The sequence below is a fragment of the Apis cerana genome, linkage group LG11, assembly GCF_029169275.1.
Source record: "Apis cerana isolate GH-2021 linkage group LG11, AcerK_1.0, whole genome shotgun sequence".
Taxonomy (NCBI): Eukaryota; Metazoa; Arthropoda; class Insecta; order Hymenoptera; family Apidae; genus Apis; species Apis cerana.
In genome coordinates this window covers 10,430,072-10,442,500 of record NC_083862.1, presented here as the reverse complement: position 1 = coordinate 10,442,500, position 12,429 = coordinate 10,430,072, and the positions used below count along the sequence as shown (strand labels likewise).

Sequence of the window (12,429 nt, the reverse complement as noted above, 5' to 3'; positions counted from 1 at the left end):
TATTTACACGATCCAAGTATCGTTAAATTATTTCCAAGTTTCTCCACGTTGGTCGCCACGACTTCGTAATACAAAACGAGGAATAAAAAACGTTGTATCGATGAGAGGGGAAGGAAGAGAGATCTTTTTCAATCGGTACGTGAACCGCGATCTCGAGAAATTCGGTTAATCGTTTCCAACTCGAGGAATCCGGGGAAACGAGAAACGATATATATAAAATCAGCGCCAGTCAGCGAGTTTCCCTCCTCCCTCCTCCTCGATTCTGGTAATTTAATGAATCCTCGAGAAAGGCTGGACGTCCCTTCGACGCGACGGAATTTCGATCTTTACGGAGGAAAGGATCTTTATGGAGGATCGTATCTTGCGGGACAAGTTCGAGAATTCATCCTCGCGAGGAATTTGGAAAGTTTGATGCGTTAACGTGCCTCCAACAGTCTGGAAATTATTTTTGGATTAATGCAAATCGGTGAATTTTAAGCTCGAGGAATTTTAAGGAAAGCCTCTTACCTTGCTTGTACGTACGTTTCTTATTTTTCGAGATTTTTTTGTTTAATAATCTTTAGAAATATCGTCGATGTAATTTGAAATTGTTTTCCAACTGTTTGCAGACACCGTTTTCTAATTTAAAATTTCTCATCGAACAAGAAACAGAACAAGATATAGAAGAAGATTTTTACTCGTGTAAATTTAATAATCGGGTAAAGTTTAATGATCGATGGAGAAGGAAACGGATCGATTGGCGATAAATTAGAGAAATTTTTATCGATGTCTCTGTTCGAAACGAACACGTTTCGCGGTGGAACTATTATTAACCATTATTAACAACGAGAGCCGCGAGACGATGGCGAAACGAAGATGAACAACAATAACGAGGCTGCGTGCGAACTTTGACCGCAAATTGCGACCACAATAGACGTCGTTATAGCTCGACAGGAAATTAATGTTATAACAAACGCGGTGTCACTTGCAATTGGAATTCACGAATCTTCCCCCGATAATTTCACCGATTTCGTCGATACTATTTTTATCGACCCTTCAGAGAGAAAATTTTAACAAAGTAATGATCCGTGCAATAAAGAAATCTCCAAAGATATAAGATTTACGGAACGTTTAACGACAAATACCTGAATACAACATCATAAATTTTATTGTGCTACGAATAGAAATTCGATCCCTCAACGAACGGATGCCGAATTTACCACGAAGATAAACATCCCCTTAAATCTTAAAACAACCGAGAAAGGAAGAACGTGAAACCCGTTCAATGCGAATAATTAACCGCCGTACAAAACACCACCGATCAATCAATCTCAACAACAGAAATACCGTTGAATCAACAAACCTTCACTGATGCGAAACATTACTCGATTCGCCTGCACCGGCGCACGCACGCAACACGATTACGCTTCTAATTAGCACGTTGTACTCGCGTTTTAACCATACCAAACACTCGCCCCATATACGATCCTCCGCGATAAACCTCTTCCCTCCAGCCTCCGCGTATTTTCCAATTCGGCTGAACTCCAATCCCTTTTCCACCCTTCTTTTTTCCTCTTGGAAATCTCTTTCGGTCCTTTCGCTCTCTCGAAAAGGGATAAAACGAAAAGAAAAAAGAAAGGGAAAAAAAAGGAAAGGAAAACAAGCTAAAAATTCGCTATCGTTTCGTACGAACGATCGTCGTCTAACTGGCTAATAATGCTCGATCGCGTCCCTAAATAACGCGATAAAAAAAAGAGGGGGAGAAAAAAAGGCGGTTCGTTATCGCCTCTCGTCTCGATTCTGAAAAAAACCTTTCTCGTTCCCCAGGGGAACTCGATGTCCCGCAGCGCGTTCGATCTCGGTGATAATCTCGGTTTTTCCGCGAGTGGAAAAACAGTATTCGAAACGCCACGCGTCCTCGTTAAATCGCGTCGTGAAACAGGGAATTTCTGAATTGAGATATTATGGAGTGGTTATTTTTTTCTCTTCTTTTTCCCCCCCTCAGAAAAATCGAAGCCCGGTTGGGCGAAGAAAAATTTGAACAAAATTGCGAGTGGAACGAAATCTATTCTATTTCGTCTGACAATGACTGAATCCACTTTTCCTAGATTTTCTTCTTCTAACTGCTTGATACGATCGTTTTATCTATTTGTCTGTAGCTGCTTTTCTCTTCGCACGTCTGTCATTTTCCTCATTCGTACAAGCTATCGATATCGATTTTGTTCTTTAAACTTCAATCAATATTCGGAAACTTGTATGAAAGGAGATCTCTTTGTTTGAAATTATCTATGATATCGTCTATTATACAATTAAATTTATTACACAGACGAACATCTCTGCCTAGTTCCGTTAATCAACTCTACGATAATTTAGTGCGATTTACTATCAGCGACTAACAATATTAATTTAATAATATCGCGACAATTCATAGACAAGTCGGATCCACAGCCGGAATCGTAATTTCGATAGTTGACCGATTTAGATAATGCTTCTACCACGTAATTTACCTTTAAATTAAATTGTGCGCGCACAGTAGTCAGCGTTAACGTTATTAACGATGGAACAAGAGATACTTGTTCACGTTCAACCCCCTATTCGATACAATTTTAGATAATGATTACAGATTCGCTATAACGTCGACAACTCGCAGAATAACGCAAAAATGAAACTTTTTCGTCGTGGAGAAGTGCAGAAGCTATCCATTTCTTTCGGATGATAATGAATAATAAGTTAAATCATCGATGTACATATACGATGGCTCATAATGGTTACTATTTGTTCTGGAAATAGGAATTAAAGTGTACGAATGAATTTATAAAATATAAATCATTCGGGACAATTTATCCACCGCCGTGCTCGAGGAATAAAACGAAAAAAAAAAAGAAGAAAAAATTTCTTCTCTCGAGCTTTAATCGTTTTTCGCCTTTGGACGTTTCTTTCGCGGTTCCATTCCTTTGAATCCACCCTCTCGAATCTCATCTCTCGTTGAATTACGAATGGGAGAGCCCTTCCAACTCCATTTGGTCGGCGACGTTGCATATTGCACGCAACAGCATATTACATGCCGGCCATTACATTACGAAGGTGTCTCATCGTCGGAAAGAATTCGTTCTCAACTCCCTCCCTTCCCCTCGCAAAACCCCCGGCGGTCGCGGGATTTCCCTCATTTCCGTTTCTTCTGCTCCGTAATTCTGTCCCGAATTAAACTCGAGCCCCCGTCTCTTCCTCGCTTCTTTCCTCGCCTCGTTACAATCCAGACGCATCTTCAATGCGCGGTATTTATTATCGTAACGTGGATTTCGACTCGTTTATAACGCGTGACAATAATCATCGGAATTGTTTCGAACGGAAAATATATCGCGAGAAATACTTCTACTCTTAGGCAATATAACTTAGGCAATATAACCTTAAAAGAAAGAACAAGTCTAAAAGAATTGGATAATTAATCTTGGGATAAATTTTCGACCTTTTTTTCTTTCTTTCTGACAAACGGATAATCGAACGAAACACAATTTTTCTCTATAAAATTTTATCACATTATGACATTGACTATTACGCGAGAAGGAAAAGATGTGTATCTGAATGATGAATAATTGAGGAGGGTTTCATCGAGTGTGACAAGAACAGAGCAATAGAAAAAGAAGAGTGGCGTGGGGAGGGGACAGGTAACGATGTAGGGATCGATCCGACTAATCGCGGGACAGACTCGACGGCGTGCAAGTTGACAGTTTGTCACGGGAAACGAGTGGAGGCCGACGCGGGAGAGGAGCGTTTCCGGCTGGCGGGCTATAAGCGCGATCATCCGCGCGGAAACGCACGCGAAACGTTCGTCGAGTATCGTAACATGCGCCACGATGAGTATTTCATATGAGAAACGCGGCGTAAGACGACGAGGACACGACGAGTCGCGGGTGCACGGATGCAGATGCGTGCAACCGACTCTTCCTTTGCATCGAACGAGTAAATTGAAATTTTCTATTCTTCTCTTCTCTTTTCTTTTTCTTGTATATTTACAGAGAATCGATGAATTGGAGATTTCTTTTATATATTGGATGAATTTTTTATAGACGTTTTCATGATTTGTGGAAAAGGAAATGTTAATTCAATCCAAATATGTCGATCATTTTATCTTTTATCGTGTTATTTTTTTATCATTTGAATCTCTATGGATTTGAAAAATAGTAGGATACGTTAGCTCACGAGAGATGTTTACTTTTCATCGAAAATTTTGTAATATTGATAAACATCGATTTGCGAAATAATATCCATCATAAATATAAATATAAATTGTTTGTTGTTTGTAAACTGTATTCTAGATCGGGTCTAGAGTTTTTATTTTGCAACGATTTCAACTTAACTGTGCTTATTGTTTAAATACAATCTCTCCAATCGCTTGTTTATCCGTGATTTATCGCGAGCAAAAACAAAATATTCTAGAATCTACCTCGGTTATTTCCAAACTATCCACTTGGTTTGCATCCAAAACCACCGAATTATGCACGACTATCCGCTCTACACCAATCACGCAGAATTAATGGAATCGAAAAACTTCTCCTTCGCCGGTGCAAAAACAAAATTGCACGGCAAGAGAGAAAATAAGGGAGAATTCGAATTGACACCCACGAACGATTCTATAAATTGGATTCATCAATTATCGGCACACGGGATGAATTAATAATTTTAACGCGAACCGCTCACTGAATTATATATTATTTTGCGGAATGGATAAAGAATAGTGCTTTCGTAAACGTTTTTACATCAAAATAAATACATATATACACGAGTATTAAAATTTCATTCGGAATAATAATTTAAAAATTTTTTAAATTTAAACTTTTTTTCATCGATTTCTTCGTTTCTCGAAATTATATAGATTTTTGGTAACGAATCTCAATTACATCCTAATAATTTATCATATCGCGATTAATTCTGTTTACTTTAGAGATACGTAAAAAGATTCGTGCACAGTTTATGCCTGGCTGGTATAAACCAATAATAATAATAATAAAACAACAAAAATAGAAAAAATGAGTATAATTATAGAGTATAAAATATACTTGCGCGGAGAAGTGAAATCGCGTTATTCGCGAGGAATTTCAAAGATTGTATTAACATCGCGGGTCGGCAATCAGTGATATTCACCGGAAATCTGCGCCAATCTGTGCGCGTCACGGATGCCTGAGAATGGCAACGCGATGCCTCGAGTGTCCTCGAGTGGTCCTCTTCTCCAGAGGAGAAGAACGCTGATGCAACCGCTATTTATCTCGAGCCAGACCCCGGACCATTATCATTTCAAATTGGTAAGCCTGCACACACAGGCCTGCGCGAGGCAGCTTCGAGCCGCGAAGAAAACTCGGGAAAATAATCCGAACATTCTTTCGCGATGGTGACAAACTCAAAAGCGCGGGTGGATCGTGTTTCGAGCTTTTTCGCCCTTTCCAACCATTCGCCACGATGAAAAATAAAACGTGAACAAAATTTCTGGACAATTTACAATTTTACTTTTCCATTTTCTCCAAGATTCCTTCGAATTTTTGATCATTTTTAACTTAAAAAATAACAAGTGAGAAAATTTATGATTATCAAAAGAAAGCAATGAGTTGGTTTAAGTAACGTGACTCGAAAACCACAAATGATGGAAAGCGACCAAACGAACAAGCAACAAACTCTTGATCCGCTTCTTACATACATTCGAAAGGGAGGCTTCGTTCGGGCCAAACTTTCCACCCACCATCCCTTCCAAGAACCTTGCCTCCAGTCGTGTGTTTGTGTGCAATTAACGCGGTCGAAGGGATATAGTTGTTTTCCAGGGCGGTTGAATAATTCACGAGGGGAGAGAGAGGAAAAAAGAAGGGGCGGGACGACGCGTGGGAAACGAGGAACGCCTCTGGCGACGCGGAGCGCCGCGACGCGCCGTCAATCACGTTGATTGACGCTTCGAGCCGACGGCGAATAACAATTTGCTCGAAATAACTGACAACCGTACTCGTCGGCCACGGCCGATAATGAATCAGGGCAAACATTCTGCCAACTATCGCTTTCATCCTTCCCCTTTTTCCGACCCCTGCTAACGATCTTTCACCCTGCATCTTTTAATGGTGCTTTTATTTTAGAGTTCTTCGTTTTCTTTTCTTTTTCTCTTTTTTTTTGGGGGGGGGGGGTTGGTTTTGATTTAATTTGACTCGACTCGAACATTGTTTCTGATGCGACGAGACGAGCGTTATGCAGAATTTGAAGTAACAATTTTTGACGAGGAAATATTAGACGCGATGTTCGAAACGACGCTTAGTTGGCGTGTTGTAGAGGGAGGCACTTCACGGCTGGGTTGAGCCTCGTTTTATCCAGGCTCTCGTATAATTACGAGCCGATTCCTGTTAATATCGATGATAACAGTCGACGAGATTCGATCGAGTTACGTAATAATGGAGACAATTAGACGCGGGCTGAGAACAAGCTCGAGCGTTGTGTTGAGTTAAACGTTTACGATACGAAAGAAAATATGTAAAAATTGTTTGTTCGAGCTTTTTTTTAATTGACGATATTAATTGACGAAATAAAACATATAAATAGCGCGAAAGAAGTATTTCTCGAGAACTTTGGGAACACTTTCGGATCTCGAAAAGTTGAAGTTTATCTCCGAAGGATGATCGAAATGTTATTAAGGACTCCGATAGTTTTATATCCTCGGAGACAGAGACTTTTCTTACTACGACGAGTAATATACTGCCGAAGAAATGGCGATGGATCTTCGAGCATCGAACTTTGTAAAAATAAATTTCTTTTCCATTCTCCTCTTCTCCCCGCTCTCTCCTTTTTTTTTAATAACGATCACAGATGGCACTTTAAAGGACGCCCCTTCGTTTCTTGTAAAAATATTTCAATATATTGAATCAAATTATTCCTCATGGGATCGTTTATGACGAAAGTTTCTAATTTTAAGAATTTTACATAATTCTTCGCGCGATTTAAAAATGATTGACGAAAAAATCGACTACGACTTGGTATAATTGTAATTCTACCAGTGAAAATTTTACGCGAAAAACGAGATAAAAATTAAAGTTTTCGATTATAAGATACATATATTGAAAACTTGGAATTATCAAATCCTCTAGAGATATATTGTGCGATATATCATGCGATATATTTATCGCGAAACACACGCACAACATCTGGTAAAGCTGAATCGCAATACTGTTCATAAATTTTTAAATTTTTATCCACGGACTCGACTTTGACCATGCGATATCACCGTGTGAAAAACTTTTAATAACCATATTAATTCCGAATTTTTTTTCACTACGATTTTTTTCATCCTTTTTGGCAATTATTTCGGTCATCGAAATAACGAACCTCTAGACCAATGTTTTTTAATTTTTTTTTTGTAACAAAACTAATTAAATTTTTAATTTTTATACAGCATACAATTAATTTTTACGATAAAAATTTTCATACAGTCGAAATAAAATATTTTGATAGTTTTATCTATTTAAAAAAAAAGAACAAAAATATTTTTAAAATAAAAAAAAAACTCTGTAATTAATAACGACTCTTTATCGATCTACTTTCCTACTTTTTTTTTCGAAAAAAATTTTAATACACATCCATTGAGAGGCATCGAGGAAACAAGATCGGATGATAACAAATATGTAATAATGATTCAACGAATAAGAATAACCAATCTGAAATGCTCAAAGGCGAAGTAAAAGACGCAACGTCTCCGGAATTTATCAGTCGAGTAAGTTTTCACGTGTTAGCGAGCGAAATTCTCAGACGGTTGCCTCATTCGCGGAGATTACGGGCAAAGTCGTAAGACAAAGCTATTACGTTCCAGACGGTGCATCGTTCGCTTGTTTGTTTGATTGCGTTTCAATGTATAACGCTGACACGCGTTTCCTTTCACCGGAAAAGGATGCCGGAGGAATAGAGGCATCCACGATTCCTCCCGGTTTTAACTTCCAACTAGCCACCGCTCGAGTTTATAACTTCAATTTCGTTTCTATTACACTTCCGTTCGCTCCTTTGCACGATGAACGTGGGCGTGAATAATATTCTCGATTAATTTTATTCCTTTCGATACCGTGTAACGATTAACTTTTTAGAATGAATATACTCGTACCGTGTCGACGTACGTAAACGATGTTAAACGGTGCGATTGAGAGACAAATTTTCACGCGATGGAATTGAAGAAGAATTCAATTAAAATGTATGCTTTAACGGGAAAAATTGTGAACAACGAATATCGTTAATAATATTATTATGATAAAGGATTGATTCTTTAGATTCTAAATCGACACCTGTCCGCGGCAAAATTCGATCGAGCTATTATCGATTCTGCTCCGAAAATAATTGCCGAAGATATCTCTAAAATGATATTGGATCGATACGAATTTATAGGATTCGTAGATATAAATAGAAATAGAAATTGTACATCGAAAAGTAGAGAATACTTGGGAAAGGAAAGACTAATTATTAATTATAATATCCGAATTAATCGAAGAATCACGCGACAACCAAAAAAAAAAAAGAATTACGGTCATCATTGGTAATTATTGAGAGTGAAAGTCGCTGGAAGGGATCATATTAAAATCCTCTAATTGGATAAATCCTTACCAACATATATTAAAGTGAAAGGATCACAAAGGATCACGATATCGAAATTCCACGATAGATTAGTCGAGATCGTTTCGAGAGCTACTCTTCTTTTTACGATTTCATCAATATCCCACAAGCGTTTATAATTTTCATTTTGAAAATCGTCCCCTCTTCCGTAATTAAATTATCGCTTATTATAACGGACGAGATTTCTCCAATCTCCAAGATCTCGCGTTAATCATTCGCTTGTATCGAGGAAACGGTTAACAAGCGACAAGAAAATTCTCTCGGGCCGATTGTACAACATTTCTATATATATATAACGGCGATTATATCCGGATTAAACGTTGCAAAATATGCGTGAAAAAGCCCGGTTACCGTTAATCTACTCGAGATTAACATCTGATTCCGGTGTAACGTTATAAACGGGGACAGGAGCGTGCGAGTGAAACGGAGGTACGTAATCACATTAACGGGCAAGTTAACGTCGGTTTAGGCGGCATGAAAAGTGGGCAAGAGATTACAGATACCGACTCCTAAGTATCCGCGTGCTCTACACCGCTCGAGGGCCCTCTTTACTTTTTTTTTTTTTTTTTTTAAATGCAAATACTACATCTTAAATATTAATGTGCTTAGCGTAACACTTTTGGGAAGCGGGGGAAATGGGAGGGTGATTTGCTTTCCACTTTGGAAAATCACCTCCGCTACTTACTTTACACGCCACGGTTTATTAAATTGCTTAATCCGGTAAAAAAAAGTGCCTTCCTTCATATCCGATTCGCCCGATGGTTACACCCATTTCGTATCTACCTTATATTCCTTAATTAAATTGTATTTAAATTATTTTAAATTCGCGTAACGTGGTTTATTCCTCGTAGGGATGAAAAATGTACGAGAAATTTATAGTCTAATAAATTTTCTTCCTCGCTTATTCGTTTAGAAAGAATATCGTTGCCAAGTTAAGGAGTTAAATTATATCCAAGATTCCCTATTCATTTGGGAAAAACACTTATACGTAAAGCAGAAAAAAAAAAAAAAATTCTTCAATAATGAATTAACGCAAATCTTGAAGCAAATACACGAATTAAAAAAAAAAAAATTCGCAGGAAAAATATTAATTTGGCGGAGATTCGCCAAGGAAAAATTACACTCGTTTCCGAGAATTCGTGAAAGATTAAAGCGATGTTGAATCTTTGAGGAAGCGGGACGGGGTGGAGGAGGAAGAGGAGGAGGAGAAGATAGCCCGGCCCGATCCCGGGGAAATCGGAAGAAAAATTTACTTCCTCATTTCGAACGGATACGCGATACAGTTTTAGAACCCCCTATAAATATTTGCCGACCGCGAAATATTTGGAAACATCGTAACGACCGCAATATTTCGGTAAATTTGGCAAGTATTCCGCGGTTCGGTTGGCATCTGGGTCGATCACGCGGGATTAATAAAAATAAATCTGAAGATTACCGTGCGCCCATCGTCTCGCCTGCGTCTAGATTGATTTCTGTCGTGGTTATCTGTTCGTCCATCTCTCTCTTCTCTTCTCTTTTTCTGCTCGCAAATGGACCGACGCTTTTTTAGTCGTGTCTCGTGTACCAACGTGCGCGGTATTTTTGAGAAAAATAAACCGACGACACGATTCGTCACAACGGATAAATTACTTTGTGTCCGTATTGTGACGGTATGTAAGAATTATTGATTGGAATTGTGGGAAGTTTGTTTGTCGGGATTGAATATTCTTGATGAGATGGAATCCGAGCCGGGATGGTGGACTTTGAATTGTTAAAACTTCATTCCGTGTGGATTGAAATTTGCCACAGATACAATTATTGTTACGTTCGAAGGAGGAAGAAGGTATTATAAGATGGTCAGAGAATTCAATCGATTGAAACTTATAAAATTTGTATCCTGTCTATATTTATATGAAATGGAAAAAGAAAAGGAAATAAGGATACAGTGGAAGTGGATTGAAATTTAATCGATTTGTTTAACAGTTCTTCAAAAACACATGATTAAACACGCCAAGAACTTAATCCCCCTCAAAATTACTCGGCAAGGTGATGATCCTCTAATTATTCCCTAAATAGTCTAGCCTCAAACGACGTCGCAATTTTATCCCCCGCGTACATCAACGACTCGTTCAACTTTAAAGCTATTCTGTAAACGAACGAGACTTAATTCCAAGCAACGAACGAGCCTTCCATAAAACCAACAACAATAAAAGCGACGAGAAACAGAGGGAACCGGTGAATCGAGACCAGCGAGCGGATGAAATTAAACGGCTCGAATCCGGGTACATATTTCATTAAACCGAGTAATCTTGTTTATTGCAAGATTGCGTTAAATAATTGAACGTAAACACCGCCGATTTCTCGTTTTCTCCATTTTCTTAGCAAAAAGGGGATCGATACGGTTCGAAAACGAATCGTTCTGCACCTCGAATTGTAGAAAACGGTGTAAAATGGAAACGAAAGTGGAAGCGAGAAGTATCCAAAAAAAAAAAAAAAGAAAAAGAAACAGAAAAATTAGCAGCAAGACGTAGATTAGTTGTTGGTTGTACACCAGAGGAGAAGAGAAACGAAGCTGGAAAAACGGAGTTTTAAAAATGTTTTTGCATTTTCCAAATTCGTTCGAAAGCGAATGAATCGACATCGACCCTTTTCCCTCTTGACGAAGATACTACACCAGAGGGTTAAAAGGGAATGGAAAAGCGTAAAAAGAGAGAAAGAGAGAGGGACAGAAAAAAATTTGAAACAACCTGTTTTGATTCACTTTCATCTTCCTAGACACTTTTTTTTTTTTTATAAAAGTCGAAAATCCACCGTCCATCCATGCATATTTTTTTTTTTATTTCCCTCGACGAAAGCTCTGTTAATGCGCGCGTTAACACCTCGCGATCCATGTTGGCCTTTTTTTTTCTTTTTTTTACAATCCTTCTTTTCTTCGCCCATCTCCCTATCCCTCCCTCCCCTTCTTTTTTCTCTCCTCTCTTCCATCCGCTTCCTCTGTCCTTCTTTTCCTCGCTCCTCCCTCTCTCTCTCTCTCTCGCTTCGACTGCGTAGATTACCGAGGGGTTGGCACGCCGTAAAATCTGCCAACACGTGTAAAAACGACACGCGTTAACCCGCGGCTGTAGTATTCCACCGTGTTTTATTTTTCCTTCCAACTATTTGCCGTGAACCGGCAACCCCCGAAAAATCTCTTTGGGAACGGGCACACGGCTGCTTTAACGTCCACTCGACGACTTAACGTCCGTAATCTAGCTTCACTTAACTCTCCCGTGACGCTCCCGTAACCCCCTTCGCCCTCTTACTACTTAGGCTCGTTCCTTCGAGGATTAAAGGATTCCTCTCCGTCTTTTTCGCAGGACCATGGTTTATGGATTCGTGCTTTCCAAGCTCGTTGAAAATAAATACCGGGGTTCTAATTTTTCTTTTTCCATTTTCTTTCTTTCTTTCTTTCTTTTTTTTATTCGCCGGATGATCGACAGATTCGTTTGAAAAATCGAAATGAATCGAAATGATCGTTAATCTTCTTGGAAGACAAATTTCGAAATTTAAATAAAGTAGACGGAGATGAGTTTTTTTAAGAAATAAGATATGAGATATTTCTAAAAGTGATTTGAATTATCGGGTAATTTATTTAGGAGTAATATTAAATATCAAGTTTGAAATTACATTTTTCTCTCGTAATTCGTTCAGTATCACGTTCATTTGATTTAACGGAAATGAAGAAGGATTTCTTATATTATATTAAAATATTATAAAAATAAGCTGTGATATATATATACTATTAAAATCGAATTAATTCAAAATGGATTAAAATTTATGGAAGTAAAATTTTTCTAACTTATACGGGAACGT

The 12,429-nt window shown here is 38.4% G+C and overlaps 1 protein-coding gene across 9 annotated transcripts in view; it reads right to left on the bottom strand.

Moving 5' to 3' along the window:
• Positions 1-12,429, bottom strand: part of LOC107999596 (carbonic anhydrase-related protein 10) — a 215,566-nt gene that overhangs the window by 161,693 nt on the left and 41,444 nt on the right. The window lies entirely within an intron of this gene.